General features: G+C 38.2%; 1 protein-coding gene across 1 annotated transcript in view; it reads left to right on the top strand.

The window, feature by feature from the left end:
- Positions 1 to 16,583, top strand: part of nrg3a (neuregulin 3a) — a 360,952-nt gene that overhangs the window by 3,557 nt on the left and 340,812 nt on the right. The window lies entirely within an intron of this gene.

The raw sequence follows: 16,583 nt of genomic DNA, 5'->3' as shown, positions 1-16,583 counted from the left end.
GTGCATGTCATATATCGTTTATCATAGTATACATCATCAAGTATTTTGGAATGTATGATGCACACAATGCCCCCTATTATATTATGATAATTACATGTTGACAGTCATTTTTTAAGTATCTGATAAACAAAATCACTCCATTCCACCTTGTGTCTTGACTGCAAAGGTGCAGCTGCTTCTTTTGTATCCATGATAATGAAAATGTCCCCAGATTACATGAGAGACCGGGGAATGTTCCCTCTGATAATTAGAAACATAGAGGAAAAATTGTGTATCATTTCATTACCAGGAAGAAAAATGGGAGCCATTCATCATCATCAGTTCATTTATTAATTAACCATTAAAAAGGAATGCCATTTCTCCACCAAGTGAAAACCATTAAGCTTCGGTGATAGATATCCCAGGGAAAATGTCATTCCTTCACCAGCTCGCCCAAGAAAGTTCTGCCGTTGCACAATTGCCAACTTGTTCGATAATCCTAAACACCCTCCACCCTCCCACCTCTTCTATTCTACCACCCACATGCTGCTTTGATTTGAAAAGGCCATCATTTTTACATTAACTATCCATTATGTGTAAATGCGTTATATAATATGACTGAATTGGCTGTGTTGGCTTGTGCTCAGAGACTGGAGAATTAAAGTATAGCGGGCCATCTGTGTGTTCTTATCAATGCTCTCCCTTCCTTTGTAGGTCACAAAATTAAGAGTGACACAGATTTGTATCTCACACTGGGCTGTGGTCCTGTAACTGATCTGTTAAGTGAGCAAAATAGTATGTTGCCGTGCACACACTCTCAATGTAAACTTAAAATCCCAGATGTAAAAGTAGAGCATACCTAAAATATTGGCTAATTTTTTGTTATTTTATTTTCATGACTAAAAGCATTTTTTTAATAAAAAATTATTTACTAGGTTTCAAATATTATTGTTAATGTAAACACAGAAATCTATATAAATAATTTATTTTCTTAAAAAACGCTCGCCAAGCACAAAGCTCCTAGGAAAATAAAAAATAGGCAGTTATAAGCCTTTTTAGAGGGGGTCTAAAGTAATTCTCAAGTAATCCTCAAGTAATACTTAAGTATTTCAGCTATTCGTGGGCGGTTGGGTCCTTAACCACCGCGAATACCGGGGGTTAACTGTACTTTCATCCACAGAACTCCTGATGCTTTTTAGCTTTAAGGGATATTTGGTGACATTCTAGCTTGTCAGTCAAAAATTCAGGGTCTGGCAACTACAGGAAGATATTATAGTTAGCAAGTGTCACTTTGCAAGAGTGACTGACATATCTAAATCTGTCGCAAAATCTTAAGTTATCCCTATGCTTTAAGCTGTAGAAAAAAAGAGACCTAGGATAAAAGATATCATTAAAAGGAGCCGAGTGACCTCTGTGATACAGGGCAAAATGTCACTAATCCCAGTGGGATAAAATGAACTGAAAACTGGATATGTGTTAATTTAACTAACTGTAACTAGTGCTTCAGATATAATGAACTAGAAATCAAAACATATACAAAATAAAAATAACACGTATTAGTAAAGAGTAGCAGATGAGACTATGTAGTCATGAGTAAATCCATGAAAATGTTGATTCAGTGGTGAGAATAGACCAGGACTTTGTGTTTTTGTGTATGTGTGTGAGAGACATGCTACAAACACAAATGAGAGAGAGAGCGATAATGATACATTCAGTAGATTCTGATTTTTGATTGTTCTTTACGAAATCATTTTCAGTGTTAAGCTTCAGAAGATGTCGTAGTGCAGTCTGAGATCTTTGCCTCCATGCTGAGCCACTCAGTGGGATTAGGTAACAGTCAAACACTGGCCCTGAAACCTAAATCCAGATTAACAGCCCATCACCATGACCATGGAAGCAACAGAATTACATCAGCCCACCTATCAGTCACATGCATTCTACACAGACTTACAAGCAGCAGCCTAACTCCTGCAGGATTGTTTTGATATATGATCTGTGGCGGGATGTTTTTCATTAAATGATGCTGAGGTGACATGTTTAAGGCAGCGTTTTGTCTTAGCCATGTTTTAGGATCCCTCAGGGGTACTGTGAAGCAGTCTGGGGAAGTAGTTTATGCTTATGTTAACAACACAGATATGACAATTACACAGAGTGAAGTTGTGTTTATAGCTTCATTCTGTGGTAACAGTATGATGTAGGGAAGTTGTATCTGTTTGTAGTGTTTATGACAAACATATATATTTTAAATATGCACATTTTACAGAAAATAAATCGACTTATTTCTTTGTGCAGATTCTATTATTTCATCTGGCCAGAGCTTTTTATGAGGACCTGTTTATGGTTAGCATATAAAATAAAAGGATAGTTTCTGGGCTGAGCTCTGGTTAAGAGAGATGCTTTTCGTCCCCTGTGTGATAAAGTGAAACATAGTTGTTTTTTCGTCCAAGTTGTCTGATAAGGCTCTTGAGGTTTAATAAGATACACATTCCATGGTGGTGTTGGCATTCCTAATCCCAGTCTATCTTTAACCTCTCAATCATTACTATCATTCAAGACAGAAGAGTTAGTGCTATTATTGTTTGGATTTCAAAGTCGTTGTTTCCTAAAAGAAACAAAATATCAATTAACTCATTCACTGCCAGCCATTGGCAGTGAATGAGTTAAACCCATTGACTCATTCACTGCAATTGACGGCTATAGACGTCAATGGCAGTGAATGAGTTAAATGATCAATTTTGAAAGTATTCCATTCATATATTTCTTTCTAAATGTATCTGTTCAGTCACTCATTTCATCTCCCATTTAATCTGATGACGAGATCTCAACAGTAAATTAATCAGAAAATTTACTTCAGCTTTCGTTACCTCTGGCCAACGCCAGCGGCATCACTGTACATGTTTGCATTACACTAATCATCTCAGAGGGAGAGCTTTTCAGTTTTAAACCAGATTTTCCTTTTTAAACCAGATTGTACAGTTCGCGATCTTTACATTTGGATTAGCTGTCTGGAAGCTGCTTAGGAACAAGTTCCCAATGGGGTTTTTCTATGTACTCTATGTGTGCACTGTATTCATTGATGCCTGTGCCACAGCAGCCTATGACTAAATACAGCTATATATATTTAATGCATTTGAACTAGCTGCGACCACTTGTGTGAATAATAACGCAAATAAGCACCGTTCTAGAAGTCTGATTGCCTCCTTTGCAAAGAAATGACTTTTCTGCACAAAATTACAGCTTATGGTTGATGAAATGTGCTATCCAATATTCTCTTGTGCCCTGTAAGAAATGTGTTATATTTTCTCAAGAATTCTGCCAAACGGTTGAGGTTGTTACTTTACTGGGTTATCTGAGGTCTAAGCAAAAGAGAGAGAGAGGGGAAAAAAAGATCCCATACTATTTGTAATCAGTGGGCGGGCAACTGCACTGAGCCCCAGACTCCCATGGGCCCAGAAAGTCTCAGCCATCTGTTGTTAAGTTGATAAGCTGCAAATTTAGTTTTGGAATTTGTCACCTAATATTGAATTTAATCCATCGATGATGCCATAGCTTATATATTTTATGGCAATCCATAGCATTAATATTAATGTATCTTCCATGTAACGTGACATACCCCTATCTTACTGACTGCTTTGATACACACAAATGTAGCTATATATGTGTGTGTGTGTGTGTGTGTTTTCCTTGTGATCCACCTTGAGTGGGATGGATATAACCAAACACTGATCAAAGCACCTTGAAGTTTTTTGCTGATGCAGGCTGCGATGCTTGACCACTAACCGATCACCTGAAAACCTGTCATCTCATCTATTCAGAGTTTTAATTTGCTCAAGATGCTGTGCAAACAAAGCTTAACATGCCTTTGATTCATTGTGATGAAATGTCTTGCAGGGAGAAGAGTGATGAAATTTTAATGATGCGAAAGAGAAACATGTTCAATATGTAGTGGAAAGTGTAAATAATTGAAAATGGCCCTTTCACGAATCATCCCATACTGAGTAATTCCCCACTTCAGTGAATGCAGGTGTTTAGGGTTCTTTCACTTTTTGCAATGGGCGAAATTGCTTTCGGTGGTGAGGAAAATAAGACTTAAAGGTTTAAGAATTTTTCAGAAATGTTTGCCAAGGTTGAAAGTCTCCATCTGCCTCACTTCCTTTTTCCTGTTCGCCATCCCTTACGAGTACATCTATCAGCAGGGTCCAGATGATGATAAAGTGCTGCCGCTAACTTCTGAGGAGCTTTTAATAATTCATTCAGGTTTAAGCTGCCTTGATTAGATGAGGCTTACACTATTTTATTGGAGCCCATGGTGTTGAAGGTAACAGCAGATGAGATGTAGGAGAAGTAAATTCCTTTTCTGGTCGGGTTCTCCAGAGGAAGCTGCCACCTGCTAGCTAAGTGCTCCAGTGTTTCCACTTTCTAAGGTGTTTTCTAATGTGTGGTCATTCAGAGTGCTCGTGGAAAACAGAATCATCAATATCACAAACTGGAATCGCTTTTAAAAAATTAGCATTAGCAATAGCATTTTTATTATATATATTAGGTTGGACAGAACACAAGGACTGTATTGATTTTTCTGGGTTGTTAAATATGAGAGTTTTCCATGGAGGTAAATAATCTACAGCCCCCCCTTTTCCCCCAAGCTGCACCTTTGCCTCTCCCTCTTATTAAATCTGTCAGCTGGCCTACAGCAGCAAACCATTTAAAAAAAGTAAGCAAATAAATATTAGACTGTTATGAGTTCAACTATAGCCAAGAGCTCTTTTTTTTGCATGTTTTGCTGTACTTATTTTCGGGGAGTTTAGACTGGGACACACAGCTCAGGGGGAGGGGAACTTAAATACCTAGTTGACCTGCAGAATCAGTGGACATAATAAAACAAAAGTAATAATTGTATGAAACCAAGACGTAACTTGGCTGTAAAAATTTAAACAATGACCAATCGAAAGCAAGCAGCTTTAAGTACCAGACGGCAAATCAAACATGGAAAAAAGGCAGCAAATGAAGATGTAACCTAGCAGGGTATCCTGACACCGTACAGCCTATCAATGGCCTATTTTGTAGTTTTAAACAGTGTGGTCTGAATCCAGACTTAAACAGAATGTCTGGTTTTGGGCAGGCACTGTTCTACCACTCTATCAATTTTCTATCAATTTTCATTTAACTCTCCATTTGTCGGAGGATCAGATAATCAGAAAGTTACGTTTGACTTCTGGTTGCCAGGATTCGTGTAGATTCACATTTGACATCTTAACAAGTAAATGTTTCAGCTGTTGGCCCCAAACTCCAAACATGCTATTAACTATTAACTGTTCAAAATAGCAGATCCTGCAACACTGAAAACATGTGAAACTGGTAAATGCTTTGTAAGGACAAGAGAAACATGAATGTTCATATATAAATGCAGAATTTCCAGAACTAATTTACACTGTTTCAGTCTCATTTAGCTCCCATATTCATGTGTTCAGTATCATTTGGTGTTCAAGCAGCCTGTCAAAAACCAGGAAGGACTATACCACGAAGGAAAATTGTCCATATGTAGACATTAACTTCAAAAAATATATATTTTTTCCTATTCCAGTGTAAAATATTCAACACTGGTCTGAAAAAAAAAAAACCAGAAACAAAACTCGTTCACCTTACATTCTGCTCATTATGCTGCTGGCACCTGGTGGTAAACAATGCCATTAGCAAAGATAAAATGCTGAGATAGAAATTATTTCACCTTGACATACAAAGGGCTAGCAGAGGGCCCAGCAGTTCAGCCCAGAACCAGTTCTAGTCCGACATGATTTCTTTCATTGACTAAGCCGCTGATTGAATTTTCTTTACACTGCTATCTCTCTCTGCCCCCCTCTCTCTCCTCGTGTCACTCACTGCATGTCTCTCAAGGTCAGCTTGACTGAATCATTTTGCTGCCACTCCTGCAGCTGATGTTGACTTTACTCAGTGGAGTTGCATTATGAGTGGTTATATGCAAGGTAAAACTCAAAGTTAGCATTTCCAGTAAAGATGGAACGCAGGTATTGCAAAGTAAAATACATGAAAAGAGAGCATCCCTTGTTCAAAGAGCGAGAGAGAATAAAAAACGTGACACAAAAAGTAAGAAAAATTGTGTTTGGTTGATTATTTTTTATGCTGTAACATTACTTCTTGGCAGTAAATCTTATACTGTTGGAAAGCCTTTTTATTAGCCTTTAGATGATGCTACATTTGCAAGGAAAATGCATTTGTAGGTTGAGCAGCAGAGTTGAGTATGTGGGCTGGGCCCATGAAAAACTTATAGCTTATTCAGCAAAGAAGCAATTGTCTTGCTTCCGTGCTGTTTAATTGAAATGTAGACATGTATTATCTATTCTGACATACAATAATGTGTAATACAAACTAGACAAAGATAATCTTGTTTTTTATCAATCATCAACATTTCATTGCATATTGTGAAGAAATGTAATATTGCATCAAATTAAACTTCAATTAAACTGTTTAACAATAAACATTCTAAAAAAGTAACCAAGGTGGTTCAAATGAGATTTTACAAATACATGATCTTATGAACTATAATGTTAAATCTAATTCCTTTTTACATTTAGCACTGCTGCTGCATACGTTATCTTTCATTTAAGGTCTAAATAAAGATGCCCTCATTGTAATCTAATAAGCCAATTTTCCTGACAATCATTTTACACATTAGCATTACCTAAGTGGTTCCAGCTTGTTGTTTAGTTATTGGTAATGATATATTTTCTAAATCTAGGTGTCTCCATTATATGAGCAACCTTAGCCTAAGCAGCCTATGCAGGTTATTGATCCCATCGTGATTGTATCCTAGTCTTTTGCCACTCAGCAGTTTAGCAGGCAGCCCTGTGAGCAAACGGGCCTGCGTATGGGTGTGGGTCTGATTATCCTGTGCTCACTGCATTTTTCTGTGGTTATTTTTAGCTTCAAAGATTGTTGCCAGCTTCTCTCTGTGAGGCTGCGTGGACTGGCTTTTCTGGTGGAGGCCTTGGAACTGACAGCACTGGAGGAAATAGAACAAAGAACCACGGAGGCAGACAGTTGAAACAGTGACTTTAGTGTCAGTAGAAAATGTTTTTATTTGGGAAGCATAACAGCTAGGGAGGATTTAGCATGTTCAGCTCAGTGAAAAATGATTTCTGTCTTGTGTTTGTTTATTTTGGGGATTCTGCCATTGTACCGTATCTTATTATGCAAAGTAACTGCAATTGTCTTCAATAAGACTCTAAAGATGTAGGAGGCTATTTTCCAGGAAATCAGAGCTGTTAAGCAGGCATTAGTCATTATGTTACCATGCTGAAGGCAACAGGAAGCTATCCAGAAGGTCACTTTCACCTTTGTGAAAAACACACTTCAGTCACACACACACACACACACACACACACACACACACACACACACACACACACACACACACACACACACACACAAACTCATTTTCGCTACCAGTTTGTCACACATTCATTCTTGGTCAGGACTATGGGTGGGACACAGTAATGTGGTATATGCTTCATTGTTTCTTCCTTCAATACAATCATCAAAGCACTGCCATCAATTATGATTAAGTGTTTATTTATTGCAAGTGCTCTAAATACATTCTACCCACAGTTTGACTTACTGCATTTATGACTTTATGAGTGCCCTCTGTTTTCTTTAATATTGTATTTTTTCTTCTTCAATTTCATGGATATTGTGCTTTAATATATTGTAGATATGGATCGTATATAGCGATACAGAATTGCTGTATCATGGTACTATTGGTATTTTTGGCAACATAAATTGTAACCATATCGTAACCATATCATATTGTAAGCCAGTCATCAGAGCCCTGTGTCAGCACATTTTAGCACACTGTCGACCATTTTAAATCCACTTTTGATATTCAGATTGTCTAACTATGTGTAAGTATAAAACTAGAATAGGGAGGCTGCAGTGACCACACAAATCACAGGAAATTGAATCCCACATAGGTCCATCATTTCTATACTTTTGTGTTTCATTGTTTTGAGATATTTTTTTCAGTCACATTTTGGTTTAGCTATAGACAACCAGCTATTTGGTTAGGTCTGAGGGGGGAAAGAAATCATGGTTCCTTTCAGCAAGCAGCCAATTTCAGCAGCCTTGTTTATTTACTCTCTTCTGCATATCTATAACAAGTCTTGAGGGTCTGCTATTTAAGTTTGCTCAGTATATAAAAATATGCAAGAGGTATCCTGTGTGATGTTGAGGTTGTATGGGACAAGTTCAGAGCGGAGCTGCCATCATATGAGAGACAGTGGTCCTCTCAGCTCTTCGAGCAGATGGTCACATCATTTCTGTTTTGTAGCCTGACAAAGAGCATGTGTTTGTGTGTATGTCTAAACAGGAGATTCAGTATTCTACCACTGTGGCTGTCTCTTTTAGTCTATAATGCTGTCAAACAGTTTGTGTTGTACCTCATATATATCTATGTGTTTGTGCATATATGCAAAAATCTTCTTCGTACTTCTATGCCTAGTGTCTCCTGTTCTCGTGTCTCCTGTTTTTCTGTCTGTCCTCGGGACACTTATGAGGTCAGACCAACTTTCTGTGACAAGCCAGGTGAACTGGTGGGTTGTCTGTATGATTTCGAAGACACAGGCCTATTTATGACAGATGGACTCCCTTACTTTCTCTCCTTCGGCTGTCTGACTCAGAATTTGGGAACAGATAAGAAAAAAACAAACAAACTATATATTGTACAATAAGGCTGATGTGACTGAGCATAGTTTAAAAGCCAAAGGCAAGAAAGCAATGAATGGCAACAGAAAAATATGTGGAAAATTTATTTATTAAATTAATAAATAATAATCATAATAATTTGATCCAAGGTATCCACTGAGGATGCGCAAACAGAATTACAAAGGAAACCTTTCCATATTGATAAGATGAGGGGGAAAGGAAAAGAGCCTTGGTCCATTGCAACCGTGCACTCTCCCTTCATTCCCCCTCTATTTTCTCCTCTCTGCCCACTCAGTTCATTTACATTTACATTACACCCAGCTGGACTTGATTTGGTGGCCAGTTATAGATGCCGAGATTCTGATGTTGTTTATCGTAATGGGCTCTGGGGGCTAGCAGTGTCAGCTGTTTGCAAGGTGGTAAGTGCAGTCAGTTTGCTAGTTACAAACTAAGTAGCTTGCTGCAGTGTTAGCAACCTAAGAGTTTAATGTCTGCTACTTGTCACAGTAACTAGCTAGTTGGGATATCTAACAAAGTCTGTTTGCAGTTAAACCCTTTTGGACCTGTTTTCTTGGCCTGAGCTTTGACACATCTTATAGAAATCATTATATCTGTAATAAAATACGATAATTGCAGTGATTAATAAAAGCACCTATTATCTAATAACAGCCATAAGTGTTAGACTTAGAGCATAATAAATCATTTGAAACCGTACAGAGTTGTTGTGTGAAAGCCAGAGATGGCTAATTCAGGCTGATATCATTGATGCAACTGTGACACAACTGTGACCTCATCTACCCCACTGAAACTAATGCTGTCAGAACAGGGCATTTTGTGTAATACCAGATGGTCATTCATGCTGGAAAAAAACTCAGCTGAATCACTGCTCAGAGACCAGACAATTCCCCAGCCGCCAAAATGTAACACATTGCTGCTCTATAGCAGAGTTTACACTTGCTGCACATTATTATTATTATTATTATTATTATTTATTTTATTTTTTATGGGAATTCAAGTTCATAAATATAGTTGTTGTTAATTTGACATCTTTAGTAGTATTTTTGGATTTTTAAGATCATCACTGCCAGTTTTTTTGTTTGCAAACAAATACACAGCTGATGCTGAATATGTTTCCATAGAGAAGTGCTGCTTCTACAGTGCTGAGGTATTACTCACATATTTACCCATTATTGAACAGTCAGTTTTTAAAGTGGTTAGATATTGCTGCCCAGGTAAAATAAGCAAAGTCCTCACAGCTGATATATATGTAGTCTCTCTCTCTCTCTCTCTCTCTCTCTCTCTCTCTCTCTCTCTCTCACACACACACACTCTCACACACACACACACACACACACACACACACACACACACACGCACATCATGCACAGGCTGTTGCTAAAGTAGGTAAGGAACATTAGGCTTAATACGTCAGCTAAATGAAGATGAAGCACCGAGGGAGATGTGGTTTGAAAGAGTGCAAGAATGTGTTAACAAAAGGAAACATTAGGAGCAGGCTGAGATGTAGACCAAAATAGTCCATCAATCCATACATTTTGGAGGGGGCTGATGCATATAGCAGCACGCAGTCTCTGCGAGCCAAAGTAGACCCCAGGCAGCTTTCCAGGCTATCACAAAGCTAATGCATACACACGCAAAACATCTCATTCACACTTAAATTGACACTGGAGGCAATTTGGGCTCCCAAATGAAGTTCAGGAAACTTGCAAAACCCATACTGATGAGGCAAAAACATAAGATCTTCTTGTCTCACATAAACGCTGCTCAGAGCAGTTAGACATGCTAAGACTGAGGAAGCAGGATAAACAGTTTTGTGCAAACTATGAAAACTAAGAGAATGGTTGATTAAACTAATGATTTTGACAAATTTTTTGTGTCACAACTACAAAAATGATCTGGCATGGTTAGAGTTCAGCAATAACTTTATGAACTATCTATGATAGCAAATATTCTCCGATCAGCTAATTATTCATCTTCATGCTTTTTGTCAACACCAGTTTCATTCTGGCAGGCTGTGGTGCCCCAATACTGACAACAGTTATTCAACTGAAGTAAACTGTGCACTGAGCAATCATCCAGTTTGATTATAATGCCCACTGATGTTGCTGAGATACATGCCATCACAGTATTATCTTGGTAAAGGCAAACTGAAACGGACAAATAGAAATTACACCACATCCTGGCTGCCCTACCTTCACAGTTTCCTGTGTCTTTATGGGACATGCATTTATGGAGCAGTGGGCATGTGTGATACAACACAGCACAAACAGTTTGTGCCATGAATACTCTCTTTTCCTACATACCGGTATAAAAAATTATGTTATGATAGTGAACTATGAATAAAACGGCTTTAGTGATGACATTTTTCAGTGATTAGCTGGACAGTGGACTTTCAGTCATCGCTCTTTACGTTTTGAATCTTTTGCTGTATAAAAATTGCTTAAATTGTTTCTATTACACAATAAGTCAAACGTGGCCTGTGGTTTAGATGTGCTTGATTCCTGCAGAGATGAACACATCAGAGTCATGAGCTGTCAACACTCCATCCGCCACATGTCAGCGGTGACTGATGTCCAGCGGCAGCACTCTCTGTTTCGCAAATCACAAACACACACTTTCTGCAGCACATGCAAACCAGTTGTGGACACACACATCTACACACCACCTCCCACATGAAGACAGCTAGGGCATCGCACTCGTGGCCATGTGCCCTGAGAGGAGCACAGAGAAAGATGGACAGGCAGCAGGGACACGGAGTCAACTTCTCACTTCAGATAATGAGCCACATGTGAAGCATCAGCTCAGCTCCAATTAGATGAGATGATAATTATCTCAGCACAATTCACTCATCCTAATCAGGCTGTGAACTACTTGTTGGGTTAGAGAGGATGTTAAGTAAAGCAAAAGGAGCAGAATTCTTATTTGGAGCTGCTGTGGAGCCTTTTGTCATCTTTTTCTTTGTACAGAAATTGTTTATTTGCCATGACTGATCGAAAATCGTTGATCTTTTCTTGGTTATCATGCTGGACAACACCTGTGTCATTACTATTCTGCGCTGTTATACAAATTCTAATTTAAATTCCTGATTTGCTATTGTGTTGCCAGTTGAGGACACTCAGAAGTGATTTAGCTTTTCAGTGCATGTAAGTTTCTCTGTTGAAAATGTTCAACACCTGCAATGTCTTGGAAAAACATTCTGGTTGTTCGTAGCGTTTACATTCGTGAGTCAGAAAAAAAAGACAATATTATGTATGGACCTATTAACCCGAGTACTTAAAATTACATCCATGCCTTTTGCATTGTTTTCTTTAATTATTATAACTCACTTAGTACTCATAACTCAATAGTACTTTGAAATATGTAAGAGAAGTCAATATACCCTCATATGGAGATGCAAATAAAGGTGTGTGACTATAAAATCTGCAACATTTTAACCGTACAAATTCCCACCTGTACTAAGTACTTTAACATAAGTTAAAGTTGTTTTCCTTCTGTTTTGGTAAGAGTCAATACAAAGGCAAAATCCAGTTACAGAACACATGGAAACACAAGAACATCTTTAAAAAATATATATATATATTATATGATAATTAATAATCCACTTATCAATAATAAAATCTATGTTATTGATCTGTTATTTATTTTGTGCGTTTTTCCTGTTTATTGTTTTCTGTTTGTCCTCAGTTACCCTTCTCTCTCAGTCTCTTAAACGTGTAAAAGAGGGACGGTCAACTAAACCATGAATGACCTACATCGATGACAGTTTGGCCTTGTTTCTGTGTCAGTCCCGTTAGCGTTGCCTTTGACATTTGGTAGCTGACCTCAGTAGAGCACCACTCTGCTCCCCTGTAGTAGATTTATGATCTGTTTGAACATAAATAGAGAAAACGTGTACATATACCTTTTTTAAATTCAGCACGGACACTACAACATGAATAATAAATATATCACCTTCTTACAGTGTGACACAATAGACTTTCTTTTTTACAGAAACTCCATACTGAGAATATTCTCTGTGGCTATGCTTGAGCAGAAGTATATGATGACTATGGCAAACTGGTTGAAAGTATCTGACAAGAAGGGACTACAAACTACCAAAACACAAAGAGGAAAGAAGCCAAACCCCTGTACTGGTAAACCAATGACACACCAGTCCACCGTGTGTATGTCATGCTTTGCCTCTCCAAAGCACGAAATGGACAAGCATGCAGAAGTTGCAGCAAGCTGCCCCAGCTGAACATAAACACGGGACAGGGTTTAAAGCGGTTTTACTAGCACATTTAAATGTAAATACACATTAGCCACCTAGCTTAATCATTTCAAGCATAAAGGGAGAATGCACTTCATACCTTCTTTGGTCACTAGCGACTTCTTGGCTTTAAGTATATTATCTCCCCCCCTGTTGGTACGGCAACATCTGCTTCACCTTTCCAAAGTGTGGCATCCACACAGTGGTCCAACATGGCTATTTCACGCTTCGCCATGATATTGGGTTGGTTAAACAGGATGATGTCATATCCGGGTAATTTAAGGGTTAACCCTGGGTCTACTGTGCTATTAGGCTTGGATATAATGATGGTGAGAATGAGATGAGATAGATGTTTAGAATGAGATCATTCATCAACAGGAATAAATGAAAACAAAAAGCCAGTGGTGTCTAATATGTTTGCTTTGCCCTGTTGAGCATCACTAATAGAGATTCTTTTTTTTTTCCTTCCCTACCCTAACCCGACAAGGGTGCCAACAATTAATTTTGTTCTATAGTCCTTAATATATAATCATGTTTGTCTATTTATTCCTTAATATTACACCGTTAAACACCATTAGATGTGCTGAGAAACTATCCTTTGAATATTAATGGAAAAATTGATTATAATCCATCATCTCCTCCCATGTCTTAATGATAGAGTTGTGATACTGGGGGGGTGTTTTAATGAAGCAGATAGCTAGCTTTTTTCTGGCTTTTAAAGCCAGGCTTTTCAAGTGTTACTGACCAAAATGTTTAAAGGACACACACATTGTTACAGTCATTTAATATTACTGTTCTTTTCCTTTCACACACACATACACTCACAACACCTGTTTCTCTGCCGCCGCTGTGTTGCTTTGTTCTTGTATTATACTTTTAAAAGCTCCATGTCAGCTGCTTTGTTGCTACACTTATCCATGTTTGCGATTCATCAGACTCTTCCAACATCACCCTTTTCATGGGAATGTGCAGGGAAAAGCCTGGGTTACCTTAGCTGGTAGATAACCACCCTTGCGTGACTGCTTATCCTGATTGTTGATGTTAGGATACGTGAAAAAAACAAACAGACAAAAAAAATCATCCTGGGTATGCTGAACTTGCTCATAGCAAGGTTGAGTGGAAGAGAGAGCTGGCTAGCTCATAGGGCTAGCTTCTACAGCCTGGGAGACAAGAACGCTCCATTAGCTCACAATCATCAAAAGCCAGCCAATTCTAACCAATCTTTGTCCAATGTCAGTATGAACTGCCTCTAAGATATTGAGAGGTTTATCACATAACTGTCCCAGACACTTAAAACTAAAGGATTGTGGCATGTTGTACGATTTTCTTATAGACTAGTTTTTTAAATTCTTTTATTCTCTTCCTTTTTCTCCCTAAAATACAGAAGAATTGCTGCAATGTTCTCCTTGGCAGTATGTATGTTTGTTTTTTGTTTTATTTTCTATTCTATCATTTTAATGCACTTTTCAATTTGCACATAAACAAGCCTTAGTGTAGATTCTTTAAATGCTTTAAACTTGTGAAATATCTCAAAAAAGCTTGTGTTTCATAAAAATTGTTTTTCTGAAATGTATTTATTATCAAAACTTGTTTATAACACATTCCACTTTCACTCATTTCTTTTTCTATATGGCTTACAAAGCGGCCATTTACTGGAGAGCAAAGTGTGCACAAATCCACATTAGCAGCAGTGAGCTGTCATGATATGTCAGAATTAGTGGAGCTTGCCAAATTATGTAATCTTTCACTTCAGTTTATTTTCCCAAAGGCAGTTGATGCTCTGAAACACTGATGCACTGATTTATGTTTGGATTGGTGAAACTTTATGAGGTAAAATTTCATATTTGGTTAAACCGTTCTGTTACAGTGAAACAAGAGCTGTTGATTTTCCAGCTGATCACGATGCTACACTAACCTGTGATCAAGAGCTCTGCATGGCTACTGAAATAATGAAATCCATGGATACAAGCTTCCTCCAAATGGTGGGTGGCTTCAGCTGTAGAGATGGGATGAGGAGTGTGGGAGGGGCTCTGAGTAGTAAAAGTCTACTCCTCCACATTAAAAGAAGCCGGTTGAGGTGGTTCAGGCATCTGACCAGGATGCCTCCTGGGCTCCTCATAGGTGAGGTGTTCTGGGCATAAGCCACCAGTAGGAGGCCCCAGGGCAGACCCAGGACATACTTAAGAGATTAGACCTCTCAGCGCGCTTGGGACTCCCTTGATTTCCTTTAGAAGAACTGAATGATGTGGCCGGAGAGAGAGAGGTCTGGGTCTGATCATGTATCTGACATGATTGTTGTCCCAGTCACATAGACCTGGATAAGGACACTGGACGCGTAGATGACATTTGCATAGAAACCTAAGAACTATTTTTCACTGGGTCTCATAATAATCAGATTTGAATTCTATATGCGTGGCTTTGCCTGTGTTTACTTGTGAGCCCTTATTAAATCTCATCCAGTATGTTAACGATAATCTGAACATCATGGTCTAACAAACATCTAAACTTCCTATCACATCTCTTTCAAAAGCACCACACTGACTGCACAGAGAGACTATTAACTTCCTGAGCAGGGCTTCAATGGGATTAATGTGATTTCACTACTGACCTTGTTCTGTCTGCCTCTCTCTCTCTCTCTCTCTTTCTCTTGCACTTCTATTTCTCGCTCTTAGTACTCAGTTTCATCATGTGAAGTTACAAAATGTTACAGATGTTTGCTTTCAGTCACGAACGAATCTTCACTACCCCGTCAGCGACCTTAATCTGCCTTAGCTACATACTACATTTTTTTCTCTTATATATTTAGGCCTAGTTCTTGTTTCTTATTTAAAATAACAAGCAAGCAGTCCACACATGTTGACTTGAGAATATGGCTCCTTTATAACACAGTGTAACACTTCAGAGAGGTCAGTGCCCTTTTTTTTTCTTTTTTTCTTGCAATTTTTAACAAAAGTCTATTGGACGCTGCAGTTACTCCTTTGTGAAATTCATGGCCAAATTCCACAGATTCCAAATTCCATCGCATTTCATGGAATTTGGCTTCGTAGTTGTGTGCTATCTTGTGAATTTTTAAAGAAAAAACAAACTCACATTCAAGCATCATTGATCAAATACTTCCTTATTGGGTTACTGAAGACAAAATAATGTGTTTTGCGTGTGCCTGAGTCCACCAGATATTTATTTTCTATTACAGAATATTTGGATGTTGTGTAAATGTAGATGAAAACATTACAAAAACTCAGACATCTTTATGTAACATAACATCACGCTGGTCATTTTTGTTTATTGTGCTGCAGGGATATCAGTAAACTTAGTTTGCTTACCATTTAGCACCAACTTTTACTGTAGCATTGACATAGACAGTCGATGTCTACCTGCACTCAGCAGAAACTGATGAAGTCATTTGGATGAGTGACGAAACGTTTCTCCCACTGAAAACGCTACGTCCAGATGAACTGAATCAACTTTTTGGGACAGTCGATGTAGAGTCCACCGTGCCCTCACTAACACTAACTTCAATACAAACAATTATCTCTTTTTTAGAGTCCGTGCCTAATTGACCACTTGTTAAATATATTCCAAGATAATGTCTATGTTTCTATACTAATTTTAGTACTCTACA

This window comes from Mchenga conophoros, linkage group LG13 (genome assembly GCF_057382185.1).
Source record: "Mchenga conophoros isolate Kocher_MC1m ecotype Shallow Benthic linkage group LG13, M_conophoros_male_GT1.1, whole genome shotgun sequence".
NCBI classification, from domain to species: Eukaryota; Metazoa; Chordata; class Actinopteri; order Cichliformes; family Cichlidae; genus Mchenga; species Mchenga conophoros.
The sequence above is the reverse complement of the archived record's forward strand: the minus strand, read 5'-3'. Positions and strand labels throughout refer to the sequence as shown.